This window comes from Jaculus jaculus, chromosome 9 (genome assembly GCF_020740685.1).
Source record: "Jaculus jaculus isolate mJacJac1 chromosome 9, mJacJac1.mat.Y.cur, whole genome shotgun sequence".
Taxonomy (NCBI): Eukaryota; Metazoa; Chordata; class Mammalia; order Rodentia; family Dipodidae; genus Jaculus; species Jaculus jaculus.
The window spans coordinates 71190568-71198214 of NC_059110.1; positions in this window are offsets into that span (position 1 = coordinate 71190568).

Consider the following 7647-nt stretch of genomic DNA (forward strand, 5'->3'; position numbering starts at 1 on the left):
ACAGAGGGACAGATGGGTTTGGGGAGAATACAAACCTTCACCCCTCCATCCATACACCCAGCCTGTGGGGACACACACCACATTTAGGAAAGGTATGACTCCTTTCACCCCTACCGAGTGCAACTTGCACGCACACCACCTGCCACTGTGATGCAGATGGCAGGTTTGCAAAGGGTGAAAATCCTCTCCTCTCTCCATTCCTCCTTCCATCCAGCCAAGTTTACACCACACCACCCCCAAATGTGATATAGACAGGCTTAGGGCCAGTGCAAATCATCTCTCCTCCACTCTATCAACCCACACATAGCCACACCACCCACTATTATGATTAGGACCGGTTTTGGACTAGTGCCAATCCTTTGTCCTCCACCCCACTGCACCGGTCAGCACTCATACCACCTGCCACTATGATACTGAGGGAATTGAGACTGATGTGAACCTCTCTCCTTTACACCACTACCAGGTCAACAAACATACCAGCCACCACTGTGATCAGTCTGGATTGAGACTTGCTTGAGTCCTCCTGTCAACCAGCTTGGAAACACACACCTGACATTGTGATTGGGTCCAGCATTCAAGTTCCAGCACCTGGAATGTTTTGAGGAATCCTTTTAGCTGCATTATGTGGGTACTTACTGGAGGCAATTGAGGCCAGGACTTGCAGGGAATCTGAGCACCCAGATTGCCTTCAATAATCCTCTCACCAAACCACAATAATCTCCCATTTGGGTGGGAACCCAGGCCTAGGTTGAAGCATAGCTGCAACCAAATTGGTGCACCCCCACCAAGGAAGCAGTAGCAAGTACCTTCAACACGAAATTCCAAGCACCACAAAATCAAGCAAAGACCATTGAACACACACAAAAAATGCAAGTACTATTCCAAGTACTCACTTAACATGGGTGTTCCAGATAAAACCTGACCACTACTCTATCTCCAGTTGGGAAAATCTCAATATAGCAGGAAAAAAATCAGGCAAGTGCATCTCCCCCAAGGAATCCCAATCTCAAGGACTCAGGCAGCCTCCTCCCAGCAGATGTGACAAATGGGATGCCGTTCTGTCTGTTCCTGCCATATTTTCCCACCATGATGAAGCTTCCCTTGAAACTGCAAGCCAAAACAAACCCTTTCCTTCCAAAAGGAAAAGAAAAAAATTAAAATTAATGAAAGGAAATACCCCCATGGTGCCTGTGATGCTGAGTGGTGAGTTATGTGAGTGTGCAATGGCTGTGAGAATGTATGGCACCGAGCCTGCCCAGGGCCCACTTAAATGCCAGCTTCTGGGCCTACTCCTCTCTGCTTCTGTTTTTGTGTTTTGTTTTTTTTTTTAATTTGTTTTGCCTCTTGGGAATTTTTTTGGTCTTCCCCCAGCCTTTTTTAATTTTCTTATTTTTTATTTTTTTGTTTTTCAAGGTAGGGTCTCACTGTAGCCCAGGCTGACCTGGAATTCACTCTGTATTCTCAGGGTGGCCTCAAATTTACGGTGATCCTCCTCCCTCTGCCTTCCAAATGCTGGGATTAAAGGTGTATGCCACCAAGGCAGGCTTTCTCCCAGCTTTTATATTCACAATACATGAGTGTTGTTTGAATATTTTGGCAACTCAAGGATCTTTGAGTGATCCTGTTTTTTATATTCTTTGGTTTTCTTGTTTTGGAGTGATCTTCAATCTTTTTTTTTATTATTGCTTAACTTTCATATTCTTTTTTTAAATTTAATTTATTAGTTTTCTTTTCAGCAAATACAGGCAGTTTGGTACCATTGTTTAGGCTCATCCATGACCTACCCCCTCCCGATGGACCCTCCTTGTTGATGTAAATGGGTCATGCATTGTGGAGTTAGCCCACAGTTATTGGTACAATAAATGTCTCTGCATATCATGACCCAACATGTGACTCTGACATTCTTTCCGCCCCCTCTTCCGCAAAATTTCCCTGAGCCATGTTGGGTTCATTTTTGGTCTGCTTCAGTGCTAAGGTGTTGGGGGCCTCTGAGGCTCTGGCTCTCTGGTTTGGTAGGAGTTGATTTTTCTCTGTGTTGGTCTCCTTCCCCTTTGTGCTGGTATCCAGTTCATCAGGAAAACATCACCCTTGCTTGTTTCGCCAATTTTCCTTAGTTTCAGTCGGGCCCCTTTTGAGGTATGTTGGGGCAGCTCTCTCCTTAGGATCTGCATCTATCTAAAAAAGAGAAGCAGATTCTCCGACGGAGAGTAAGTTAGCACCCGGAAAATTGAGATAACACTTACTTTTTTAATAGAGAGTTTAATAGGTGTAGGCCCTCTTGTACCCCATGATTGATGGTAGATTGATATTGATGTTTGGATATGGTTCTGACTTGTTTCCCAGCTCCAGCTATGGGTCCCATATGACTGAGGGGATCAATTAGCTAAATCAAGAGCAGTTGGTTCCCCACTATGGCTGTGTGCCACTGTTGCACTTGTGTGGGCATCACACCAGGTTATTTGTTGCTAAGTAGGTTAGACCATGAGTTGCTTGGACAGATATTGGTCATTTCCCCAGTTGTCCATGTAGCACCTTCTGGCACTAGATACACTGATGCTCTGGGGACTGACTCTCTCCTGGCTTCCAGCCATGCTGTTCCATTTTATGTGTCAGTTGCGTATGGAGTCTTCAGCAATAGGGTCTTACCACTGACCTTTGGTGGGTCATCAAGTACTCTGACAGAAGTCTGTCATTCTTTTAGGAAACCTTGTAGGTTTCTCTGATCAAAAGTTCATTGTGGATGATAGCCCCATGCTGGTAGTGGGGGTTACAAGTCAGTGCCCACTAAGAAAATGAAGAAAAAAATAACTAATATACAAGAGTTAGAGAGGAGGAGGGAGGGAGGGAGGGAAGATGTAGAAGATTTAGGTTAGACTTGATCCTACCCTCTCCATTGTTTTGTGGTTCAGGTGATTCCTGTAAGGGTCTAGTGAAGGTTCAGCCATTTGGTCTGCCTTTTAGGAAGTAGAATTTTATGGTACCATTGCCGTTTAGATCCAGATTAGTGTTTCCCACCCCTATGATGCCCTCCTCTCCCTCCCCATCCATCCTATTGTCTAGTCCATGAGATGCTTGCTGGGTATGTAAAGTATCTTGGGTAGATTTTTCAGGTTAGGTGTTGTAGATGAGTGAGACTATGTGGCGATTTTTTTTCCTGTGATTGGGTAAATTCACTGAAAATGTTCTGTTCCAGTTTCAACCATTTTTCCTCAAATCTCTTTGTGTCATTTTTTTCTTACTGCTGTATAGAATTCCATTGTGTAGATATACCACATCTTAGTTATCCATTCTTCTAGTGATTGATATCTTGGTTGATTCCAGCTTTTAGCTATTACGAATTGAGCCACTACAAACATGGTTGAGAAAATCTCTCTGGTCTGTGGTTTGAAGATTTTAGGGTAGATGCCCAGTAAGGATATAACTGGGTCTGTTGGTATCTCTATAGTCAGCTTTTTCAGGAGTCTCCATATTGCTTTCCAATATTGACCTTGAATCTTTATGTTTAGCCAGAGTCTCTGTGAAGTGGTAGGTTTAGGTTTAGGAATTTACTCCCTCAGATGTCCCCAGAGCCACTTCTGCCTGATGTGATCATTTTAGACTCCCAACCTGATCCAAAACCTGGAACCAGGACTTTACCCCTGAATAGGGGAAGTGCATCTACACCTGGCTTTGGGACCATACACCCTCAGATGCCAGCTTCAGAGGGATCACCAGAGTTCTACTCCCACCCCACGTGGTGTAGAAACATGGCATTCCTTCCTGTCTCCCTGGCAATGGGGAGCCCAGGCTGCATATTTCACCAACATCCAAACAAAACCATGCAGCTCCCAGAGGTCTGCCTAATGAATAAAGCTCGGTTGACAGCTCAAAAAGAAGAAAGGGGGGCTGGAGATATGGCTTAGTGGTTAAGTCTTTGCCTGTGAAGCCTAAGGACCACGGTTCAAGGCTCGATTCCCCAGGACCCATCTTAGCCAGATGCCCAAAGGGGCACATGCGTCTGGAGTTTGTTTGCAGTGGCTGGAGGCCCTGGCATGCCCATATTCATCCTCTCTCTCTCTCTCTCTCTCTTCTCTCTCTCTCTCCCTCCCTCCCTCCCTCTTTTTCTGTCTCTCACTCTTAAATAAATAAATAAAAATTTTAAAAAAGAAAAAAGGGAAATACCAATCTCATAACAGCAGACCTCTATGAGAATTATCTAAAGGAAACTAGCCAGAGTTCAAAGAAATGCTTGTAAATATATTGTTGTAGTTTGAATTTAGGTAGACTCAGATGTTTTATTAAAACTAGAACTTTGGGGCTGGAGAGATGGCTTAGTGGTTAAGCACTTGCCTGTGAAGCCTAAGGACCCCGGTTCGAGGCTCGGTTCCCCAGGTCCCACGTTAGCCAGATGCACAAGGGGGCGCACGCGTCTGGAGTTCGTTTGCAGAGGCTGGAAGCCCTGGCGCGCCCATTCTCTCTCTCTCCCTCTATCTGTCTTTCTCGCTGTGTCTGTCACTCTCAAATAAATAAATTAATTAATTAATTAAAAAAAAAACTAGAACTTTGGGCTAAAGAGATAACTTAGCGCTTGCCTGTGAAGCCTAAGGACCAAGGTTCAATTCTCCAGGTCCCACATAAGCCAGATGCACATAGTGGCACATGCATCTGGAGTTCATTTGCAGTGTAGAGGCCCTGGCATACCCATTCTCTCCCTCTCCCCACCACCCACCCACCTCTAATAAATAAATGATAAATTGGAAAAGGGCTGGGTGTGATGGCCTACACCTTTAATCCCAGCACTTGGGAGGCAGGGGTAGGAGGATCGCGTGAGTTCCAGGTCAGCCTGGGCTAGAGTGACACCCTACCTAGAAAAACAAAAATAAATAAATAAATCAGAAAAAAAAAAAAACTTGAAACTTTGAGCCAGGTGTGGTGGCTCACACCCCTAATCCCAGCACTCAGGAGGCAGAGGCAGGAGAATCAACATGAGTTCAAGGATACCCTGAGACTACATAGTGAATTCCAGGTCAACATGAGCTACAGTGAGACCCTACCTAAAAAGAGAGAGAGGGAGAGAGAGAAAGGGGAGGGGAGGGGAAGGGAGGGGAGACAAAATGAAACTTGGCTGTAAGAATTATTACCGTGGGCAGATCCTGGGACCCAGCTTCTTCCATCATTAGTGAACTTCCCTTGAATCTGTAAGCCTGAAATAAATGTTATTCTTTCCATAAACTGTGTCTGGTTTGGAGCTGACTATGGCATATATTTATAAATATAATACCTATAAAAATCTCAAAGAAGACATAGATAAATGCATAAATAAAATTCTGAAAAAAATTAAAATAGGACACAAGGAGCTAAATGATGTGAGGAAATCTGACCAGGATTTGATAATCGAACTCAAGAGAAACCCTGCAGGAAAAACCAAACTGCAATAAAGCTGCAGATGAAAAATACAAGACAAACAAAAGGTAAGTGGACAGCTTCACCAACAGTTCCATCAAGGGGAAGACAGAACATTGACCTTGAAAACAAAGAAGAGGAAGTGGATCAATTAGTCAAAAACCAATTAGAAATTCAAAAAAAAAAAAAAAGACTGGAAAGGAGAGAATTGTTTGATATCTTGAAAAGACCAAACGTCTAATGTATGGATATGGAAGAAAAGCTTCCAACCAATGGCATAGAAAATATTTCTAATAAAATTACAGAAAAAAAATTCCAAAATCTAATGGAAGAGATGCTCATCCAGGTTCAAGAAGTATACAGAACACCAAATAGACCAGACCAGAAAATAAATTCTTGCCAGGCATGGTAGCACAGGCCTTTAATCCTAGCACTCAGAAAACCAAGGTAGGAGGATCACTGTGAATTTGAGGCCAGCCTGAGACTACATAGTGGATTTCAGGTTATCCTGCACTAGAGAATGAGACCCTACCTTGAAAAGAAGAAGGAGGAAAGCAAGCAAGAGAAAGAAGAAAGAAAGGAAGAAAGAAAGAAAGAAAGAAAGAAAAGAAGGAAGGAAGAAAGAAAGACTGTCTACAGAATAAAAAAAGTGTACTTGTGGTGGTTTGATTCAGGTGTCCCCCATAAACTTAGGTGTTCTGAATGCTAGGTTCCCAGCTGATGGATATTTGGGAATTAATGCCTCCTGGAGGGAGTGTATTGTTGGGGGCCGGCTTATTGGGTATTAAAGCCAGTTTTCCCTTGCCAGTGTTTGGCACACCCTCCTGTTGCTGTGGTCCACCTTCTGTTAGCCAGGGGGTAATGTCCACCCTCTGCTCATGCCATCGTTTTCCCCTGCCATCGTGGAGCTTCCCCTCGAGCCTGTAAGCCAAAATAAATCTCTTTTTCCCAGAAGCTGCTCTTAGTTGGGTGATTTCTACCAGCAATGCGAACCAGACTGCAACAGTAAAGTGGTACCAGGAGTGGTTCTAGAGAAACAGAATTGTAAGGATGGATTTCTCTAGTGGGCTTAGTGCTATCTGGGGTTGGCTCTCCAATTTCAGTGCTACTAAAGGCCCTACTGGTGATAAGGAGAGCACCTTTACTGGAAATAAGGAGGGCACTAATAATCCATGGTGAGCACTATTTAAAGAACTCCATGAGATAGATGTATTTGGTGACCCTGACTCATGTCTTGTGAAGAGCAAGGAATTTAGTGACTCTGTATTTAAAACATTTGAATATTTGTGGAAAAGCAAGACAAATGATGAGGCTGGTTGGTTGCTTTTGGCATCTCTGGACAAACTACTGAGGGAACAGCAGAAGCTCAAAAAGGAAAATTCCAAGCTTAAGACCCACATACATGATCTCAAGGTTTCTAAAGGTGCCCTGGAGGAGAGTCTCCTCTCTAGCCAGAACAGGGCTGAAATTGCAGAAAACCAAACCCAAGCTCTCATTGTGAGATTGGCTAACTTGCAACGTAAGCTTAAATCCCAGCCTCACCAACTATCAGAAGTTAAAGTGAGGGCACTGATTGGAAAAGAGTGGGATCATGTGACTTGGGATGGTGATGTGTGGGAAGACCCTGAAGAACCTGGGGACATTGAAGTGTTAGATTCTGAAGATGTTTTTGGATGAAAATATGACCTGCCCTCCCTTAGCACCAGTTGTATCCCCACCCCCACACTCTGAAGTATTATCCTCCCCACCCTTGCCTGAGGGAATTCATCCCTCTTTGTCTGAGGAATCAGCAGAAAATGCTGGTGATTCTCAGTTCCCACCTATCTTTGCCTCTAGGCCTATAACCAGACAAAAGGCTAGGCAGACTCCTAAAGGTGAAATAGAAAGTGTACACAGGAGGAGGTGAGGTACACTCCTAAAGAACTTCTGGAGTTTTCTAACTTGTACAGGCAGAAGCATGGGGAATATGTGTGGGAATGGATTTTAAGGGTGTGGGATGATGGGGGAAGGAACATAAGATTAGATAGGCTGAATTTACTGAAATGGGCCCATTGAGCAGAGATTTTAGATTTAACAATGCAGCTTGTGCAGTTGGAAGGGGTGATAAGAGTTTATTTGATTGGTTGACTGAAGTATGGCTCCAAAGATGGCCTACTGTGAATGAGCTTGAGCTACCTGATATCCCTTGGCTTAATGTCGATGAAGGGATTAAAAAGCTCAGAGAACTTGGAATGCTGGAGTGGATTTACCATGTAAACTCATCTT